General features: G+C 41.7%; 1 protein-coding gene across 7 annotated transcripts in view; it reads right to left on the bottom strand.

Annotated features, from left to right (window-relative positions):
* KCNIP1 (potassium voltage-gated channel interacting protein 1) overlaps positions 1–22,737 on the bottom strand; it is a 482,303-nt gene that overhangs the window by 131,468 nt on the left and 328,098 nt on the right. Inside the window, exon 2 of one of the 7 annotated variants that reach the window (XM_087760143.1) lies at positions 21,940–22,031. The exons of the other annotated variants lie outside the window; for them this stretch is intronic. The gene's annotated coding sequence lies outside the window, so the exon portion shown is untranslated. The remainder of the gene's footprint in view (positions 1–21,939; positions 22,032–22,737) is intronic. 7 annotated transcript variants of the gene reach the window in all.

A 22,737-nucleotide genomic window follows, 5' to 3' on the forward strand; every position in this document is an offset into this window, starting at 1 on the left:
ATCAGTTGTCACTACACGGGAAACACCTAGACACAGTGCCTTTCACAGGGTAACTACGTACACTTTACACAGTATTACACCCTGCAGGGAACAGTTTCCACGCTAATCGGCCCCCAGCGGTGTGAGCCCTCTGCGCTCACGATGCGGGTGCTGCTGACCCGTGGGGTTCTTCCCTGGCTCAGAGGCGGCTGCTGCTGCGCACGACCGCACGGTCGCGAGGCTGAGCATGAGCCTGGCCCCGTCTGAAGCGGTTCCGTGAAATCAGCATGCGGGGGTGGCCGTCAGCAAAGACGACTCCCTGCAAAAGGCTAAGACTTTACGTATCAAATAATGATTACAAATAATTACTGCAGAGTTGGTAGGGAGGGCAGAATATACTAAAAATGCAAGGCACAAGGCAAATTCTGGGAGAATACTGGGTGATATTTTAGACCTGTCAATTCATGCACCCTGCTAATTCTTGGTGCAAATGACTCACATTTAGGCTGGACTGGCCTACAATGAGCTTCTTTTGTCTTTAGCAAAAATGGTTTATGAGCCTGAACATCTGTTCCGTAGCTGAGAGATAATATAAATCAGTCACACCATCAGATCACTGTACTTCCCAGTGGCAGAAGAGATGGGCATTATGCTAAATCAAAAACAAAGTGCAAGTTTGGCTTTTAACAGCCTGGAATGACATTTCAGTTTGATACTCCCTGCTAAGTCGTGGCCAGCACAGGAGTCTTTGAAGGGGAACTGTGGCTCCTCATCACTAAGAGACAGCCAATCTCACATCTCAGGGAAGCTGGAAGCTGCCTCCTGGTCTGTCGGGGGAAAGTTCACTCCTTCCCTTTACCCCATAACAAATTCTGGCACCTTGTAAACCACAGGCTGAAGCTGAAAGACTAATTTTCCCCAGGAACATCTAGTGTTAGGCAGCTGCTACAAAAACTGTTCTCTGCTGTATTTTAATACAAACGGAGCAGATGGGGAATGGCATGGGAGGATTTGGGTTTTTTGTGAACTTTTGTGTATTGTTTCAAACCCAGTTTTGGATACAAACAAAAGCTCAGTTAGGAGAACTCTGAAGTCCTCCCCGTCGCTCAGTTAATGACAGGTGGTTTGAGCTAACACTTTTGCAAAGCAGTTTATAACCTCAAGTGCTCCGCATGATGTTTAGACAAGGGCACTCTCTCACTAGCACAAAGTCTTCTCAGCTGGCTCTCTGGCCCAGGTGCCCACAAACGTTAGAGTAAGAGCGAAAGGCCAGCCAGAGCCGAACTCAAACTCCAAGGTTGGCATCCCCTTTTAGTGACAGTGACCTTCAGAAGAGCATATTCATTGCTGGCTGGAAGGGTGCAGAATTTCAAGAAGTTTAGCCTGTTTCTGCCCATGGTAATTCTGGTCCTCTTCCTCCATTTAAAAATGTATAGATTTTAGATTTCATATTTGTAAAAGTCACTTTGAAAGTCTCTATATAGATAGTACTGATGAGTTTAAATAATAATGACAGTGGTTTCAACACGTAGACAGTGTGTTAGCAGTGTACTTTTGTAAACTGTTCAGTATAAACAAGCTCCACAACTGTTGCAGCTCTGAGTTATCTAGGCCAAAGGCACCTTCCAGCTATTTCAGCTGCTGTTTGCTAGCACTCCATATGCTGCGCTTGAGATTTAGTATGCACCTTTCTACTGCTGTATGTATCTGATACCTGTTTTCTCTTTGCATAATGAAGTCTGGCCACAGAAATTTGTTTTCTTGCTAGGATAACCCACACTTGAGGAAGTTACATAGGAATCTACGCTGCCAGTACAGTGTAGCATCATACTCTGCAAGTCATACAGGGTCAAGCAGGGCTATTAACATTAATAGAAGTTAACAGCAGTTAAAACTTTTTCTCACTAGAACGTTAAGTATAATTTCTTTGTATAACAACCAGCACATGAGCATTAAGAACTAACCTATTGTAACAGAGTCAATAGTCTCTGCTGGAAAATAACGTGTGACGACCTCATTCAAGCCATCTTACCATTAAAACAAAGCAAGCAGCAGATTTCGCAAGGACAAGAGCTTCATTTATGTTTGTGTATGCTGTATGGTCTTACACAAGGGTGGACATTGCAGAAGCAACTGCAATGAAGCCACAGTTGTGTACGTGTTCAAACTACAGAGTCTGAATATGCCAACTTCACCTGAAGTTCTAAAATCTTAATGAAAACTTACTTTATCCCTTTTTCAGTATAATTCACACAGTAATCCCAATCTTCTGCTCAGTATTTCAACTTAAACTTCTTCAGAAAACAGCTAGACATCATTATGATTCACTCTGAATTATTCAAATATCCCAAACTTGCTCTCTCCTTAGGGGTTAATGGTACCAAACGTGCAATTCCCCCCTCATGACACGAGTACAGCTCACAAGTAAGTGAGGAGACTGGGCACCGGGAAGATGCAGCTACCCAGACCCAAGAAGTGCTCTCTCCTAAAGCTTCCTTCTTCAATGCTCTTTTTTTTTCTGTCTTTTTTTTTTTTTTTAAACCAAGTTGCTAAATAGCATCTGCCCTTTAAATGCACTCAGACAGACAACAAAAGGATTCCAAAAAACCAGGTGCTCAGACAGACCAATTCAGAACGGACTTTGCTAGAGCTGGAGACAGGACATTAACTGTACATCGGATACCATATAACACTTTTCTACGATAGGAGCACAGACTTCTGAAGGCTCACAAAAGGCAGAATGAATGCACTTTTCTGTTGGCACTCTGTCTTGCTTGCACAATTTGATCATTTCAATAGATCTTGCAAAGCCAGAGCTGGTACGTAAAACAGTTGCTAAACAATCTGTATTACTGCCCTAGCTTCAAAATGCTGTGCAACAATTATCGCCAGGCACCTCTTAATTAATCCAAATATATAAGGAGTAGGAAAAATACCCAAAGCAGCAGGAAGTAGGAGAAACAGGAACATGCATGAGAACTAAAATAAAGCAAACCACCAATGAATCAAAAGTTTTATAACTTTTTTCCCTCCAGTAAAGTACTTGCTGCTAGTCTCCAAGGTTCTTTGAACCTTGTACTAAATGTTGTCAAGTAATTAATATGAGGCCAGAAACCTCGCCTTTTCCAGGTTGTCATGAGCTCTGAAGCAGAAAGGAATAATTGTTCGGTATCTGTGGGTAGCTGAAGGTTATTTTAATACCTGCGTACTTCTAGCTTACCATGAAAAACGACCCTCAAGTTTCTATAAAAAGCAGCTGTTCAATGTATATCATATTCAGGAACATTTAGGAACACCGTAAATCTACTCTTCCTATTAAACAGTGAGGCTATCTGCACAGACATGTTTTGATATATAGAGCTCACTATCTAAAATTCATCCCTTCTGCCTCTATTTAATATCTCCATGTTTCTACATGAATTATGTTGTTTATAAAAACAGAGGGGTAACAAGAATTAAAGCATCTTTGGCAGTCAGCTCCCTCAAACTATCTTCAACAATGCATATTTACATTTCAATTGATTGTGTTTTCCTAAAGCATACGTGAGACTAGAAAGCAAGATCAGGCAGATTTGTTAAAGGTAAATATTCTGAAAGAGGGCTAAACTGATTACGACAGAAACATTAATCCAAGTAAGCTCAGTAAGGTTTTTGGATTTTCTGTTAATCATAGCCAATAGCTAAAAATAAGCCACGACGTTTCCAGCAATTAGAACAAATTGAGAAGTTACAATGATAAACTTACTAAAATGTAAACCCTTCTTTCATTCAGAGCTTCAGGATGCAAGCTGCCGTTTACTAAAGATTACAAATCTGTATTGAAGTTCTTGAAACAATCTTAAACGTAGACAAAGAATGGTTTAAGATTATGTCACATTTATTTTCAGAGCTGCAATGAGAGCTACAATACTATATTGACAGAGAAAATATGTTTCATTTCTCTAAAGAAAGCATTGAAAGTTATTTCAGCTTCTATTCAGCTCCTCTGATACTCAAACACTGCACATGCACATACAGATTAAAGTATAATGCTCTGCAGCAAATGGCTTTCAGAATAAAACATTTTCTATTTCTTAACATCCTACCTTCATAATTGCCTTCTAGGAGACCCAGATGCTCAAGTGCCTTCACAAATCCAACAATTATCACCAGTACAACAATCATTTCAAGTCCCTCCAAGTTCATCTTGAAAAATTATTCATGTAAAAGCATCTTTTCTTAGGTAGCGTCCTGACTTCAGAGTTAGACTTTAATTAAAAAGCCCTCCTAGTCCAAGACATGCCACACAACCAGATAAATACAATGCTAAAGAAGCCCAGCATATTCCCACCATAAAACATTTCCATTGACTGCAAGATGAACACAGGAATGTAAGGAAGTCAAATCTTACCATGTCTGCATCACTTGCCTGCATGGATACAGATGTTTCAGTCTCTAAGGCAACAGAATATACAGTAACCACTTTGTTTAGCATTTCCTCTCTGTCACAGCCAAAATTCACCAAATCTGCCTGATATCTAGCAAAATCTGATGCTCCTTTTTCACACTGAATTACAGTTTTAGAGCGATCCCATAGTTTAACAACACAGAGGGAAAAGTCCAAACACATTCTTTGCTTGATACTAAAGAAACTTTGCCTGATACTTCAGAAAACTCAAAGCAAAATCATTTAATTTAGAAAATGACCTATTGCTGTTATTTCCCTGTGGAGTGAAATACAGTTACAGAAGGTTAACAACACGTTCAAGTATCTTGTTTTCCCACGCTGCATACACATTTTGCATCAAATAGAGGAATCTAGTAAAATATTAAATATGATAAGAAGAGACTTGTTAGAGGGAAATCAGTTTTAAAGTTTGAGGGATATGTGAGAAGCAAAAGCCTTTCCCTCTGGCTGCACAGCCCTGGGGGCTCCGTGCAGATGGTGGAACGCCTGCCCTTGGCGGAGGTCAGCTGCTCTTCCCGTGGCTGTTTCCAGACGAGGAAAGGCAAGAAGTGGCATCAAGGACACAGTATCCCCATGCCAGAATTGTGTGCAACTTACTGCTCTGCCTCAGGAAGCACTTTTCCAAGCACTCAGAAAAACTGAAATTGTTTCCAAGTACTTGGACCTGACAGTTAGGAACAGATTCTCTGAAGGACCTTATTCTCACCTAAGCACCTTAATAGCAGACATCAGCAAGCCCTTGTCTGTCCTTCGTACTTACCTTCACTCAGCCTCCATATTTGTGTCCAGTTTCAGAAATGCACAGAATTGAAAAAAAAAACAAAAACAAAAACAAACCCAACCAAAACCCTTTTGAAAGTCTGGCTGCTTGTTCTGGTAACTTGTGGTTATTTGGCCTGCAATGGCTGCCACTTCTGTGCACAAGGTCACCTACCACACTCGTTCTTTTAACTCATTTTGGGATAATCTGACTCTGCAAATAAGAGAGAGAGAGACAGACAGATATATAAAAGTCTAAACTTACATTAATACTGTAATTATTGTAATATTACACTAATAATACTCATCTGAAAGACTGAAATCTGACTCATTGTTTTCAGTTATTGTTTTTTAACCATTTGTGTACTTCTATCTTTAACTGATGTTTTATGTTAATGTCTCCCAGGGTATTCTTGTCAAGTTGCATTAAGTACTTAAATGATGTTACGAGGACCTGAATACCAAGGCCTCCTGTGCGCACGACAGCTTACCCTCCTGGAAATACAGAATGGACCCTGTATTGCTGTATATAGCAGAAGCAGTCCCACAGACCCTTTTGAAAGCTGGTAAATGGTTTCCTTATTGATTTCAACAATGCTTTGCTGTGTTGCAGGGTGTTGCTAAAGGTCTGAACAAAGCTGTTTCCCATATGATTATTCCAATGGATTATTTTAGAGGTATTCCTTTATTATCAGCATAATTAACATCATCAGCATCTACAGCTTTTCTCAGGTATCCCCATTCAAAAATAAATCTTATACTTTCCTCTTCACTATCGAACTTCATTTGAGGATCTCACAACTCCTTACCAAATTTCTCACTGAGCCTGAACGCTCCTGAGGGGAGGTTAAGAATTTATTAAGTATCAAATCCAATTACCATGGAAATGAAACCATCTTTGGGACAGTCCAGACATAAGGTATTATAATATACAACAATAAATAATGTTTTAGTACAGAAGGCAAAAGAAAGAAACACTACCTGATGGAAATGGACGGGGATAGAGGGTAAAAAGAAGAAAGTAACTTAAGCTTAATTTTGGTCAAGTTTAAAACTTCTGCTCCTACTAGAAGTGACATGAGCTGGGTGATGCCAATAAGCATTCAAAATTAATTTTATTTCTGTTTGGAAAGAGGATTTCTCACAGTCCAGTGCACTTATACCACTGTTCTGGTTTGCTGCTGCACTCAGCTGAGCCACCAACACAACCAATCAATGAATATATAATTCCTTTTTCCTGTCAAAAAATCCATTTTGTAGAAAATAAAAATGTTCCACAGAAATTAATCTTTTTGATAAAAGCTGCATTTCCAGAGCAGCCCAGCTCCCTGACATGTTGAGGCATCCTCCCTCCCTGCTTGGATTCAAGAGGCAAAGTCCAAGTTCTGCTGTAGCCTGCGCAGAGCAGAGAGCTGCCCGTGCTCGGTGCCAGAGCTCCCACCCCCAAAAAGTGGAGAAGGGACTTCCACAGACCCTACCTTCCTCTTGTGATGCTTTTGTTATTGAATTACTGGTTGCTCTGCACCCTGCTTCATGGAAGCTATTTGAAAGTTTTCCTCTTTTTTCAGACAAAAAAGCCATTTTTAAACCTCAGAGTACTTCCCAGCTGTTTTCTGGCCAGCCCAAGCCACCAGTAACAGTGTCTTTGGGGTGAGAGAAAGAGAGAGAGAGACAGAGAAAAGAAACCCACCCAAATATATTCCAATCAAAACTTATTTAGCTTGGGCGAGCCGACAGAACAAAGCTGCAGGCTGTGCATTTCACACTACTTACTTCCTCATAGCAATATATCATATTTGTAACAAACTCTCAATATAATTTTCAGTTGTTCTTTCTTGAGCCTCAGCAATTCACTGTGAAGGAAAACACTCCTGTCAACTGAGAAACAGAAGAGTGTTCTGGGAGGAAGATACCCAGTTACTGCTGATTGCAGTACCTGATTATCCATTCACCCATCTGCATGCAGTGAACCGGTGGGCATCGCTACCTTAATTCCTCCTCTCTGTCCAAGGAGGAAGGCTGAGTGCCTGGCCAGCAGTGTGCTGCAGTGCCAGGGGGCAAGTTATCCAGCAGACTTCCAGGCCATCACAGCACGCAGGAGGGACACAGAACAACAGGAACTCAAACTCTGTTTATCACTACAATACGCACGCAGAATCCAGCGTTCCTGGGAGTTCATTAGGTATGGACGCTAGCCCTAAGTAACGACTTAATTAGCATCTGCTTTGCAGTTAGTTTTCACAGCATGAGATAAAAATTACGGTGCATGAAGGATAGAACAAAAAGGAGAGAGAAAGAGGAGAAAGATATGGGTAAAAAAAAAAAAACCTACAGACAGCTTTTCTCTAGGCAGACACTCTGGGAGATGCTCACATACAGTGCTCCAGTGTTGGATAAAGTTTGAACTGGTGCAGAAATCGGCATCCAGATGGGTCTGGCAGGTAACGTGTTGGGTGCAAGGCTGGGGACCACAGGGATAAATGGCTCGTGCCAGTGTCCTCACCACACTTGTGAGAAACATCACCCCCTTCCGTTCCTAGCAAACAAGGAGAGATCTCTAAGCTAACTCAGACGTGCATAGAATCACAGAATCGTTTAGGTTGGAAAAGACCTTTGAGATCATCAAGTCCAACCATTAACCCAGCACTGCCAAGCCCACCACTAAACCATGTCCCTAAGCACCACATCTCCCCGTCTTTTAAATACCTCCAGGGATGGGGACTCAACCACTGCCCTGGGCAGCCTGTGCCAATGCTTGACCACCCTTTCGGTAAAAAAATTTTTCCTAATATCCAACCTAAACTTCCCCTGGCGCAGCTTGAGGCCGTTTCCTCTTGTCCTATCGCTTGTTACTTGGGAGAAGAGGCCGACCCCCATCTTGGTACAGCCTCCCCTTTCAGGCAGCTGTACAGAGCGATAAGGGCTCCCCTAAGCCTTCTTTTCTCCAGATTAAATAACCCCAGCTCCCTCAGCCGCTCGTCCCCAGCCTTGTGTTCCAGACCCTGCCCCAGCCTCGCTGCCCTGCTCTGGCCACACTCCAGCACCTCGATGTCCTTCTTGTGGTGAGGGGCCCAACACTGAACACAGTACTCGAGGTGCGGCCTCACCAGTGCCCAGTGCAGGGACCCTATCACCTCCCTGGTCCTGCTGGCCACACTATTGCTGATACGAGCCAGGATGCCATTGGCCCTCTTGGCCACCTGAGCACACTGCTGGCTCATGTTCAGGCGGCTGTCAACCAACACCCCCAGGTCCTTTTCAGCCAGACAGCTCTCCAGCCACTCCTCCCCCAGCCTGTAGCCTTGCACGGGGCTGTTGTGACCCAAGTGCAGGACCCAGCACTGAGCCTTGTTGAGCCTCATACAGTGGCCCGGGCCCATCGATCCAGCCTGGCCAGATCCCTCTGCAGGGCCTTCCTACCCTCCAGCAGATCAATGCTCCTGCCCAACTCGGTGTCATCTGCAGACTGACCGAGGGTGCACTCGATCCCCTCATCCAGATCATTGATAAAGATATGAAACAGAACCGGCCCCAGTACTGAGCCCTGGGGAACACCACTCATGACCAGCTGCATCTGACAGCAGGAATCGGGAAAGCAACCAGGAGAGCACCAAGCCAGGATTATTTGTTAGTTAAATTTTCCTGTACAGTTACCCTTAAGGGCATATCTAAGATTTGACCCCACTGCATTAGTTCACAGTTCAGATACGCTGTTGCTCTCATTGCCACCTGTCGTTCCACCCCTACACAAACATCTTCTTTTCTTATCTTTTTCTTTAAACCTTGGAAACTGGGCCAAGTCCAAAGAGGAGGAGATGACCCGTTCAGCATCACAGCAGCACTCTGATTAGGGTAGCAACCGACAGCAAAACCCCTGAGATTGCTCTGCTCTGATCAAGCCCAACCCTCCTGATGGCCTCAGAATTACATCTACCGACACCTGAGAACAAGGCAGATCACTGCAGAAAGCCCCCGCAGCACTCATGGGGAGCCACGCAGGGATGGCAGATGCACAAGCAGAACTGCAGACCTTCCCTCTGCTCCCCGGCCCTTCACTTCACGCAAGGAATAAAGAAGGGGACAGCACCAGCTGCAACGTGAGACTGGGAAAGTCAGTGTAGTACACGAGTACACAGCTAATTAGGACAGGGATTCCCAAGCTAGTCCATATGCTTCTGCTCCTCAGTTCTCATGTTGCTTCGCTCCTCTAGACAGTAACCAGTCTCTCAGCTGAGTCTGGTTGCAGCAGATGCTGGCTGATCCATCATTTTATTAATAGTATGATTACAGTATAAATATTTCATTCCATGGTGTGTGTAGGAGGCTTCATTGTGCCTCGGTGCGCATCTTTTTTAAATACAGCTCTGTTAAACTTATGGCAAATGTGTCAGTTCCAGCTCTTCCAATATTTCCTTTAATGCTCTCGCTATTTTCTCAAATGCTAATAATATTAAGTTCCAGGCCAATTTATTCAGTGAATAAAATCCACATCCAATAATATGATTTCTTTTATAATACAGTCATACAAAAAGATGCAGTGAGAATTTAATGCAAATGGGAATTAAGTCCTCGAAAAAGAGAGCTGTCATTTTCCTACTTTATGCGCTGTGTAATGAAACAGCACAGTAAGTATTGGTTAGGTGGCCAGGGCAGTATTTTCACATTTCAGTGTTTCACAGATAAACTTTGGCACACTCTTGTTTTTTTTAAAGCATCCTACTCACAGCCTTAATATAGATAGTGTCACATTATTTTTTTCAGAGTACTAACCATGTTCTTAATATAGACACTATTAACAGTGTTCAATGTTTTAATTCAGGAACAAACAGCAGTATGAATGCTGAATTACACTTTCAACACAAGCAACTGCCACATTTCTGCTTGCTACGCCATACTGGAAAAGGCAGGGCAAAACTGTAAGGTGTGCCCCCAGCGTCTGCTAGCAGCTCACACTGTAATTCTTTTACAGTTCTCATTTCAGGAGCAATGTGGGGCTTTCTCAGTTTAAATAAATGATAAAATATTAAATTAAAATATCTCAGGTAGAGATTTAATTTTCAGGAGAATGCTGAGGAGAAAATCCAGCTTGAGTCACTTAAAATATAACACTTTGATTATAGTTCAGTGATACCAGTGATCTCCAAAGTGATTATGAGGCACACATTTAATTCCAAAGTAACAGCTAAGATCTGTACTAAACTTCTAGTTACAGCATGGTCCATTTTTTAAAGAGGCTGTTTAAAGCTGACTTAGAAACAAAAGTCCATGGTTCCATATGCACGCTTGCTAGATGCCTGCACCTGCAGCAAGGGAGTGCAAAATCAACTGAGCAGAACAGCAGCAAACCAGCACCAAGAGCTGCTGTGGAAGAAAGAGCTGAGAGGCAACAGCAGCAACATCGCCTAATGCTCAGCAATGCACTTCATGAACCATTTCCAAGGGTGCGGGTATATCATGGACCCAGGTTACAGGTGGAGAATGGGATGCACGGTGTGATGAAGCGACTCGGCCAAGGTCACTGAGCCTGTCCTGGCAGAGCCAGCGGCAGAAAATGAGGCTCCCAAATCTTTCTTCAGTATCCTCCCAACCATACGAAGCCATTCTGCTCTCATGGATTTAGCAAGGAGGACAGATAACACCAGGCAAGGAAAGCAGCTGAACCTTTCACATTAAAACAAATTAATGTGTAAAGGTGACATGAATGCCTCCTTGTGTAAAAACCTGTCATTTCAGATGAAGCATGAAATTGGGGTTAAACAGACAGCCACCACAGGCTTGCACAGCTGTCAGGGATATGCGCTGTTTGCAAAAGCACTGCTTACGGATTCTCATTTCTTTCCTGAAGCTTTAGTCAAATTGGCTACAACATACTGATAGGGCTTTAGAGAAGTCTCGCCTCCCTCCACTGAACGACAATGGAGAGCGTTCCAGATACCCAACACAGCAAATACCACGGCTGTCTTTTCTCTGCTATGAAAAGGAGATACAGGGTGCTAACGGTATGAGTAAAATACGGTGCATAGCAGAGCAGGGGAAAAATAAAGCAAGTTTTCAGAAGTTTGGTGAAATTTTAGTTTGAAGAATTTTTCCTCTATGCAATCATCACAGCAGAAAACAAGGCTTAATGACAGGATCTGCCAGCAGGAAAAACCTGGAACAGCCAGCATCTGAGCAGGCAGTCACTTGTTTGTGACAAGAAAAACTGCATCGAGTGTTCACTGTACAAAACTCTGTCCCGACCACAGACAAGGCTCAAATGTGTCACTGTTGTCATTACATAAATGCATGCAAAAATCTGTGAGAAGGATCCCCTTCACTGAAAGAACTGGACTAGGAAAACATGCAACTTCTTTGGTTTTCTTGAATACACTATTTTTTTCTGCTTTTTAAAACATCTAAAAGTGGCTATCATCATTATCTTTAGTTTACAACAGGCATTTCCTAGGGAAGAGGGTCACTGACCCAGGAGCCTGCTAAACATGAAGAGGCACCGCTGGATTGAACCAACCCTGCCTCAACAATCAGTGTATGATTCCCAAGAAAGGAAACATTTTGCCTTTTTTAATTTTAGTCCCAATTTATGATTACCATACAAGAAGCCATTTCAACAGGCTTTGTTGAAAAAAAAACCAAAAAAACCCTATCTTAGCACTACATACAGACTTGCCAAAAAAATCAAGATGTATTTTCAATCTTACTTAGTTACACGAAGCTTTTACTGGCCTGGACTTATTTTAGAAAATGAACAGCCCAGCAGTTAAATCCCGTGCTTGGCTTGCAGCTGGACTGTGCCACAGGCTGTGTGGCCACTGAAGCAATACACCTGCTGATAGCTGTGGGGACACTGCCACATTCTCAGCCCAAGTACGACTTATAGCCGGGCCACGATGCCTGACCTGCAGCTCCTGCCATTGATTTCTAAAACTGCATGGTAGCATTAGTAGGCCAGTTGCCTTCACTTTCTGAATTCTAATTATAATGAGGAAAAAAACCCTCCAAACAAAGTCATGTTCAAAACAAAAAAATAAGAACTGTATTTGAAGACAAAGTATCTTGGAAACTCTCCCATCTTAAGTATTAATTTCCAGCAACAAATGTCCTATAATCTAAAGGAGCTGTTATCTATTGCATAAAGAGGCGAGTTCATTCTGGTCACTGGCCATGTCTACCTATTTTTTTCTGCTATGGCTGTAGCACTTGGGATCAGCTCAGCAAAGCTACTCTTCTGCCATGCTCATGTCCGCAGCCATTGGGGAGGCGGCAGCAAACGGCACGCTGCAGGCTCAGGCCACAATACGACAACTTCTCCTGCCTCCCAGCCCTTAAGTGAGAGGTAACTACAGCTTAGCAATGCACTTGGTGGTAGGGTAGGAAGGAGGTCCCTTCCCACCACCACCATCCCTGCGCTGGGCACATCCTGGGGGCACCAGGCAGGACGTTCACCCAGCTCTCCACTTACTTTCCAAGGTGTCCTCCATTCCTGGGAGGGATGTCTACACCAGGTACAGGCTTGTATTCAAACTTACCTCATCCCAAGCGTTGATGAGAATCAAGGTCATGTCTCTGATTTCACCATTAAGAGTAGCAGAAGTAGGGCCTGAGGCAAAGGTTCTGACAGGCTAAAAATTAAGTATAAATGCAATATTGTGGCACAGGCACGCTTTCAAAGACACAGATATCCCAGTGCATTAGTATGGTTTTGCATGGAAGTCTCTGCTTCCTTTAGATTCATATCTAATTCTCTTTACATCATTTAGAAAGCTCTGGCACTTGAGAAACCCATTGAAAAACCTCCTTTACACCGTACATTATTGACTCATTTAGTATCTACAGTTGCTGATGTCAAAAGATGGAATTGAGTTACCCACCAACATTACTAACGAGCTGTGAAAGCACTCTGCTATCACCCAGTCAGCTATTTAACTTAATATTTAAAATACATATTCAAACTGTATATTCAACCCTAGTATTCAATCGACAGCTTGAAAACAGAAATAACTTCTGCATTCTCATTAGAGCAAACACAGCAGGAAACCAGCCCATGAAATAAAGCATTTCACAGCAGTGCATAATGGCATAACACCCCCTTTCTAGTGGATAAAAGTGAACAGGTTTACAGGTGGAAATAGTTCTTTCTTCACTCATGACTGGTAGATATTGCTATTTAAATTGCACAAATTCACACGTCAAACAACTAGAGTGAATCTTAATGCAAAAGAAACAACATAGAAGATTCAAAATTGCCTACAAGTAGATCTAATTGTATGATTCCTCAAAGCTGATAACTTGTTGTTCAAAGCACTCCACATTTGATTAAAGTTTGTCCAGTTTACGGCAGGAGTCCAAAGACTGCTGGAAACTGTGGGATTGTTATCACAGGAGGTCCTGCCCTGGCCCAGGGGATCTGGGAAACCCAGTCTGCCCAGTGAGACTGGTAGTCTGGACATACTGGTGCTGGGGAAAATAATGAGAGGATAAACCGCTGAGCATCTGAGGTTCTCTTGGTTCAGTACGTCTCACAAAATATATTACCTTTGGCATAATTTTTAAACTGGTACCAAAACCAGGATTACAAAAATACCCTGAGAACCACCACCTTTGTTTTGCTTCCAGATCTACTGCAAGTCCCTGGTGATTCAATTTTATCACAGAATCCAAAATACCACTTCCCTTTTGAAGGAACCAAATCGTATACTTAATCACTGCCCTCTAAATAGCAAGTTTAGCCAACACCATGTCAGATGACATATATTAAGAGCTTAGGAAAGGTTATCTATTACACTATATTTGTTTTGAAGCAGCGTTCTGAAAGACATATCTCACGTTTGAAGGCAGCCCGTTACGTTGGCAGATATGTTCCTTTTATCATAGCCCCGAACAGAACATTTACGAAATGAAGACACTACGTGCTGCTTGACAAACAGACTGCGCAGAAAGTCACCTCGCTTGTCTTACGTATGGAAGCACTCATTTCTCCTATAGAATTTTCTATTAAACTTGCTTAGTAAGAAAGCCATTGCAAAGTTACTCAGTGGTGAATTTTGACTTGCTCTCTTTCTCTTTTCAGAAATTAGAGCCGTAAATTGAGCTGTGCGGAAGATATTAAAGTATGCCCTCTGCAGCTTAGCAGGTCGCAGAAATTCACATCTCAGGCTCACACGCCACACAGTAATTGCACCACCATGGCCCTGGGCAGCTTCCAGCTGCTCAAAGCAAGACTGAAGCTGAGCGGCTGATCCTGTACATCAGCAGGAATGACAAGGTTGCATCCGCAAGGCTGCTAGAGATGACTTATAGAGATAGATTAAAAAAATAAATATTTATAACTTCACTCGGGAAAAGGTGTTAACTGTCCATTTATATTTAAAGAGCATAAATATCAAGCAGGGAGCTGTGGAAGTTTATAGAGCATGACTGAAAATAATGGGATGAAGCAGTGCCAAAGGAAAGTGCAGGTCTGACCCTGATTTTCATATACAGGCAAGACTCCCACTTAGACCCACAGAATTTCACTGCTAGAGTACTCTGTATCTGAGTTAATGAAGATTTCCTGAAATATTCACCGAAATCTGCACTCACTGACGAAGGGCATCAACAATGCGTTTCACTGAGATCATTTGCTCTCTGAGAGCATTTTCAAAGGGCTGACTCATCTCTCCTTGTCTTGTCCCAGTCTGTGCCGGGTGTACTTTGAAATATGGAAGTGTGCAATTGAGACGCCCTCTCTCCTGCCGATGCCTGAACAGAAACCCGGGGAAATGAAAGGCCTCGTTCCATGCAATACGTATCAACGCACATCCCTGCAGTGTGGGGGAAATCTGAATGTGTTGTCTGATCTTTTTCAGTACAATTAGTGGATAACATGGGGGCCCAGTAACAGTGATGCCTGCTCTCTATGAACATCAAATAAAAAGTGTGCACACATGGTCAGCGACCATATTTTACACGTATTTTACAGAGGAACTGTAGTTGGGTGGACACCTGGAAGAAGACAGCAGAAAAGCAAAGGGACGTTGACCCCAGGACCACTGAGGTACTCAGTTTTCAGGCTCACTACATCCCACCAGGGGGAACTGTGTAATGTTATCCAATTTCCTAGAATTTGTCCTTAACAAAGTGGTCACTCTAAAAAACACACAGCAGCGTTTATTCGATTCAAAATAGACAACAGGATCAGAAAAGTTTATAAGAACAAAGGTGACGGGAAAGGAAAAAGAACCAAATTTAATTTTCTCATCTCCAAAACCAAATTCAACAGGCTTTAGAGGTCTGGCAAACTTCCAACCGTTGTGTAACCCAACAACAATCAACTCAACACAGGAGAAGGAATCACTGGGATTCTCCAGCTTCACTTTTATGCCACAGTTTTTCTTGGTGATATATTTACCTTCAAACTCCCCCACTCCCTCATGGATTGATTAACTCTTAACTAATTCAAAAGAAAATTCCACTTTCTCTTCCCAAAGCATTGGTTGGCCTCAACTCTTTAGAGGTGCTAATAACTTTCTGGTAGGCCAAATGCCATTCCTTGGTCTTGACTAAGTTATTAATGGGCTGTAAACTCAGAGTGAAAAATGTGCTTTTGAATTTGGTGAGGCAAAGTTTAGTATTTCCGTACACTGTGCTTAAGAGACATATCAACAAATAAACTTTCCTGAAGCATGCATGAGGCTCATTGACACTTCTCAATTCAGACTAAATACAACGAAAACCAATCGCTTTGGGGCAACCATCTCTGAGAGATACAGAGACAGACATCCAGAAGATCTAGAAAAACTGTACAGGGTTAGGAAATCATGTTTTGTCATGGTGGTTGCATCATAGTGGCAATTTATTCACCTGCTAAACTGTTTACAGCTCTAACAAAAAGGAGCAAAGAAATATCACAGACCTATATAGAAAAAAATTATGAAGATCTGCACACTGCAGTAACAGAGGGAGATGGTTACAGCAAGAAACAAGTTACTGATGTGATACTTAAATGCACAAAAGACAATATACTCCGGCCACAGAACGGAACAGATGCATCCTCTCTTAAGGCCCTTCTGCTTAAGAAGAGAAAAAAATTAAATGGATTGAGTTGTGGTGTTAAAGTCAGCTGGGAGCAAGTTGAAAGCAGGAAAAGGAAGCTGATGTTTGACGTGCATGAGTCTCTATCTGGAATTGAAGGATTTACCCGTCATCTGAGACTTCACAGGCAGGCTGCCTTACAGCCACACTTCCCAGCCACAAGACACAACACTCTGCTTGGTGTAGAGTATTTGCCTTTTGACTGTCAAACATTTTCCCAATAGCAAAATATTGCATTTATTGAGAGCAAAGCGTTGGTGATCCAGACACTCATAACAGCTTGAGTGGCATGAATGAATGCCTAGCTATGCTCAGTGTTTTCCATTTTTACAGGAAATAACATTATGACTGAAGTAGAGAGCAGATGGGCAGTAATCTGATAGCTTTCAGGCATCACAGATACATATCTGGTGGTTGTACGGATGTTGCCATTGCTTTGGCATACAGGAGACAGCGGCACAGAAAACATTTATCTTACATGCGCTATTTTCCACCTTTTTTAGTAGTGATAGTTTCAGACAACAAAGATGAAGAGATGCTGAAAGAGATCTGAAATACAGGAACCCACTTGAAGACAAAGCTGAGCTAGCAGGATTAGCGAATCTAACAAAATTAGAGACTCTCTGATTTTGTATTACTGAGGAGAGTTACGTTCTCCATCAGAAAGGAAGGCGCTATCACAAGATGTGTAGCGTTCTTATTATGTTTTAACATCACGAGAGAGGCTTGCACCAGGAACACAAGGTGCCAGTTTCATTCTCCTCAGAGGACTAGATGTGATGCTGTGAACTAAATATGTGCTATCCCAATATAGGAAGCCTTTTTGTCCTCAGAAACTTTGGTGTAAACCTAGTCCTCTCCTGAATATGACTAAAGTTCTGTAAAATCTAAACTATGCTCGAGACGGCCGCAGATATTTGCAATTTTACCTTGCTGCAAACACCAGAAAAAGTGGTTCAGAACAAACCAGATTTGTCTCTGGGTTTGGCAAGAACTGAGCTGTGCCTATGTTCATGATGTGGCACTTAATACACATCTGTGCACTAGTAAGACATTATTTTAAAAGCCTGTGTACTCCTCAATATATAAATGACTAACGAGCATTCAACTTCCACCTCAGGGAAGAAAATGTTTGAACAACGGATGGTGAAATAGGGTTCCAATCTAAAGCTTCAATTTTTGCATAAATTACTTAACAGAAATCTTAAAACATGCTCTGTCTTTCAACACTTCTTATTGCCAGAACCATGTCTTCAAAAATAGGCGGGTTATCCAGACACCCTGCTGATGGACCACTTTCCGCCTCAGAACAAGCATCAGCCATAGAGAAAAACAAGAAACTCGAGAGAATTCTTTCATCAGGTTTTTTTTCTGACACAAGGGAGACCTTACAGGAAAAGGAACACTGAGAAATAATGTAAAACGGTGCAAAACAAAAACAAATTTCCAGAAAACCATGAGAAAAAGCCCTGTTTTTCTCCTCCACGGTCCGTTTCACAACAAATTGAAGCCATTTAACTCCAAAGCACTACACGTCTCTATTTCAGGTGGTAAGTCGTTTGGTTCCAGATAGCAGTTTTGTTTCAGGGGAGATAAGCTTCTTTCTCAGCTACTGAATTGCAGCAGAAAGCCAAGAACAGCCTGAGGTTTCCTTTGGGTTTTTACTAAAGTTGGTTATTTTATATTTCAACTTAAGGTTACAGGCTAAAACATTTCCACTGCTGCATTACGACTCACGCGATGCCCGTGAGAGTGGTATCAGCAGGATTTTTCACCTGGAAAGGCCTCAGGGAGTTGACTGGCATTTCAAGGCCCAGAATGGCTGAGCCTGCTTAGAGGAGATTTAAAGCACTCTGTTCTTCAGCATCTTGCATCGTATTGGTGCTTTCAAGACCATGCCTGCCAAATATATAAATCTACAGTAGGAAAAGCATGAAATTCTGACTCTATGGCTAAAGCCGAGTAAACAGTTCTATCAATTAAACACAGAAGTCGCATTTCATTTCATTCAAAATCAGAGAAGTCTTACACATTAGCATGAGCACAATCCGTTCCCTAGCCCACAGATACTTGGAGAACTATAGCAAAAGAAAAAGTGCAGTAAATGCAACTGCGGTTAAACGACCATTGCTGCTTTATCTGGGCTAGTGAGCACCATTCGGGTTCCAGAACTGCAAGGTTTAAAGAAGAATATGCTTTTAAGCTTACAACCTTTATTTTCTTCCCCTCCCAACCATATGAGAAATTTTTTTTGCAAAAGTGCCTAGCAAGCTCAATTAATCATTAAAACCACCTTTTAGGTCACATCATACTCACTGAAATGTCTTGCATTGTGCTTTGCCTGATCAAGTAGGCAAGACTGAAATGGAAGGTGCCCCCTGCACCCTGCAAGGCTCCTCTACTAACCACAGGACCCCACACAAACACATTTCAGAATATGTTTTAAAATATATTTTTAAACGTGTTACAGCTCTGCACTCCATTCCCCCAAGAACAGCGCAAAGACCCCGAACAAGCGGAATTGTCTTCGTAAATAAACATAGCGCAGCCTTTAGAAATACGGATTCGATATTAAACATAGGAATAAAGTTACTAATTTTTCATACTAAAATTGCAAATATCTCAAAAGAAGTAATCCTCTCTACCCCTTCTCTCTGCTGAATTTCCTCATTGCTTTTCCACTAGTGGCATCCCAATAACCTGCCTGATCAACAGTCTAATCACAAGCCTCTCCTGCCTACATTTATCCAAGAGCAATGGGTTCTGACTTGTTCCCCTTCTCTACTGAAACAATGACAAGGAGGATTTCAACATCAACATAAAGGTATAAATCACAAACTAAAGGCTGTCACAATAGATTTCAGAGTGCAATACCGCAATCAGTCCTCAGAGCACAGCCCACCAGCTGAGCTGCAGTAGATGCTTCCCATAACAATTCTCTTTCCTACGAAGGACTCCCACACATCCATACTTCCCAACGCTCCTTGTTTCACCACACGAATGAGTTGTTACTGAAGATAACTGCCAATCCTAGTCTTCTGGGGTTTAGGATTCGTTTTGTTTTAAGGCAGAATATTTTTCTTTGTGTACTATCATTAGCCTAGAGGGCAACAAAGGAGTACTACTCGTTATGTGAGGCTTACAGAAGAGGTATATTTTCAAAAATGAAATTCTAAAGCCCGATGAAATCTGCCATAGTGCTGAGTTCTGAGATACGCTGGGGTAAACAATGGCTGTATACGGACAGCATTTTCAAAAGCATTCATTTTTTACTTATCGCCTAAAATCCTCAGCATCGTTTCTGTAGCCAATGTAGGGACCGTATGACCTGAATATTAATTTTGACTTCAGTGGATCTGCAGAAGGTTATTTTTTGTATATTTCTTTAAATTGGAGCTTCTTTCCAAAATGCTGCTTAAAACTTAGACTACATCAGATGTTTATTTTTAGGGCTTTATTTTTTATTTGTCAGTATTCATATTCACATCTAATAACTTTTTATCTGCTTACATCTAAAAACCCTTGAAAGAGGCATTTATACATTTCAAACAGAAATGCTGAAATACAAGCCTGCTTTTTATTGCAATGAGACATGACGGACGGTATTTTCACATCCAACCCCTCTTCCATTAATAGTTCCAGAGTTCCTTAAAATAAGAGAAATACTACACAGACTGGTTACACTACAACATATTTATTCCATTGATAATATGCAATGTGTCTGGGTCAAAGTGGTGCTTATTGCTCTCGGAGGCAATGAATAAATTGTTTAAGGAGCGTAGAGACTGCTACTTGTGCAGAACTCCCCCAGCAAAGGTTGATGAGGGCATCTAAGCAATACGGAGGGGGGATACAGCTGGGTACCTAAGGTATGAGTTCAGTACGTCGTGTACGAAAAGGCACAGAAGTATCGCATGTTATGACAGAGTCAATGGTACACAGGTGCATTAGAAGCTGATCAAGTGCTGCAGAGACAAAGAATCTGCTCACCCAGGTTTTGAAAACCAAACTGATTTCCAAAGCCAAAAATGCAAAGTTGGAATCAAAAGGCTTCAAAAGTGCCAGACTTAAAGTGTAACCCTTCTGTGGTGGATTACTTACTCTATACCAAGTGCAGGAGGCCAGCTAAGGTATAAACCTGGTAGCCAGAAGGTGTTCAAAAGTGGATGTGAATGCATATGGAGAATGTTATGTCTAACATGTCCAAAGAGACAGGTGAGCACGACCAAAACCATTGTACCCTTTCAGAAGAAAAAAATACAGCAGCTACTGCAAAACTATAGGTCATTCAGAGACAGAAATGCAGCATATGTGAATCTAGTAACACATTTTGTTACCACCTCAAATCTCAGCTTCACTCCAGAAGTGAGGCTCTGACTAGTATCGGAAAAATACTCCCTTGTTATTTCATCCTCAAAATGGTAGTGGTGATATAGCTGCAAAGAACGCATGGCCCCTTTTCTCAGTTGATAAAAAACATCCTAACATCAGTTAACAGAAGTGGAAAGGAAAGGAAAAAAGCCAAGCATAAGAAGTTTCTTAGCATTCATATAAAATTCTGCTGGCTGATCTGAATAGTAAATGAAACGAGATAACCAAACACATAAAATCTAGAGTGGCGTAGAACTAATCAATGCATTTGAGGACAGTGAGTAGCTTTTACAGTGTCCAGCTGAAATACGAAAAAATCTGTATTTGGAAAGTGAACAATTTTAAGCTTCACAAATGACTGCAAGAGAACGTGCCTTGTGTACCATTTTCTGTATATTGATCATCAATAGCCGTCCTGCAATTAGCATGACAATAGCACTGATCTCAACAGATACCACAACATGGGCGTACAGAAATATTGGAAAAGGGGGTTTGTTACTGGTACTGATACGTGAACAGGAATCAGAGATTAGGACAACAGAATCCTTCATAGTGTGGACTTCTAAAGAAGCCATAGTTGGATTTACACAGACAACACTTCAAAAGAAAGCCAACCCCAGAATTTGACAAGAGTTGAATTTAATTGTTCCTGGAGAAGAAAAGAGAGGAAGAAAAATTCAAAAGGAAATAATTTTCAACTCTGACACAATAAACATGACACCATCTCAATGGAGCCTGCTCATTCCAATGCAAGGAAGCTTGCAAGGTTAGGAGGTTTCTTACTGCTAGCAGGAGTTGTCACAGAGCAAGGGTTAGCTGGGAAGCAAAGCATGCCAGTCCAACAGCAGTATCTTACTGACTTATAGCAAGGTCCTATTGCCAGGTGATTAATAAAAGATAATCAGTTCTGAACGATTCACAAAGTAAGCTTTTCAGTGTGTGACCTGTTAACTTGGCCCTATTCAAAAGAAGGCACTGAAATTTTTATATCTGGGAATCTATCATAACTAGAGAACCCATTTAAATGATCAATGAAAAAATATTATAAAAAGCTGTATTAGCCTTTAGAATATCAGTAACGTGAATATTTCATATTATCTCCACCCAATCTTGGTTTAAGGATGAACCGGAGAAACAGTAGCTTGCATAATAATCCTCAATAACACATATTTGTTCTGTGGCATTCACATCTGACACAAACAGGAAGATCACATTGTGTCTGCATAGCCATATCAATCTGCAGTTATGTTATCCGTTCCATTTTCATTTTAATTTGAAGTATTAGAGCTCAAAAACAAAGACAACACTCTGACCTTGTTAACAGGCTGGGACAGCTTGAAGAAGGCTTACTTTGTTCGCTTACATTCCCAAACTGCACAGTTCAAACAGGCCAATCCAGACTTACCTGCAAGAAAACAGAATACAAATTTTGGGTAACAGCTTCAAACTTAACAAAAGTCTGTCACTGAGAAGTGAAAATAAGTAATGGATCCCTGAAAAATTTCACAGTACTTAGAGTTAAAATAACGTTTTGCAGTACAATGAATTATTTATTTGACTGTACTTTTTTCCTAGCCCTTAAGTAATTAAGATAGCCTCTTTCATCCTGATAATTTAATTACAAAAGGTTGCACTGCTAAAGGGCAAACCATGGTATCTGTTGACTTTCTTCTTATTACAAGGTACTGTTTTGTCTGTTCATATGGTCTTGCCCCTCACCCCCAGCTTTCCCTTCCCCTGCTGCTTCACAACACAACAGAGTATTTCAGCATTGCTTAAAACAACATGACTGAGTGCAAGGATGAGCAGATTAGGAAAAATAGTTTTTGTACACTTTTAATTGAGCTTTTAAATAGAAGAAAGGTAATAAGCCACCAGCCTCATGGTGAACTTCTCTTCCTACAATGGAAGCAAGTGCTTGGACCCCAAACTACTGAGTGGAGTCAGCTGAGCTTTTATAGCGGTGTCCTTACATCAGTCTCCCAGCAGTTTTCTTTACAGAAGGAGATTTGGGTGAAAAATGTTTGAGAAACATTTTTTCCATTTGCCACAGCACAATAAATTCATTAATGGTGGTTTAATAAGCGTCTTGAGGAGGGCCTCTCCCACCA

This window comes from Nipponia nippon, unplaced genomic scaffold (assembly GCF_047370975.1).
Source record: "Nipponia nippon isolate SJK-2023a ecotype South Korea unplaced genomic scaffold, ASM4737097v1 scaffold_21, whole genome shotgun sequence".
Classification (NCBI taxonomy): domain Eukaryota; kingdom Metazoa; phylum Chordata; class Aves; order Pelecaniformes; family Threskiornithidae; genus Nipponia; species Nipponia nippon.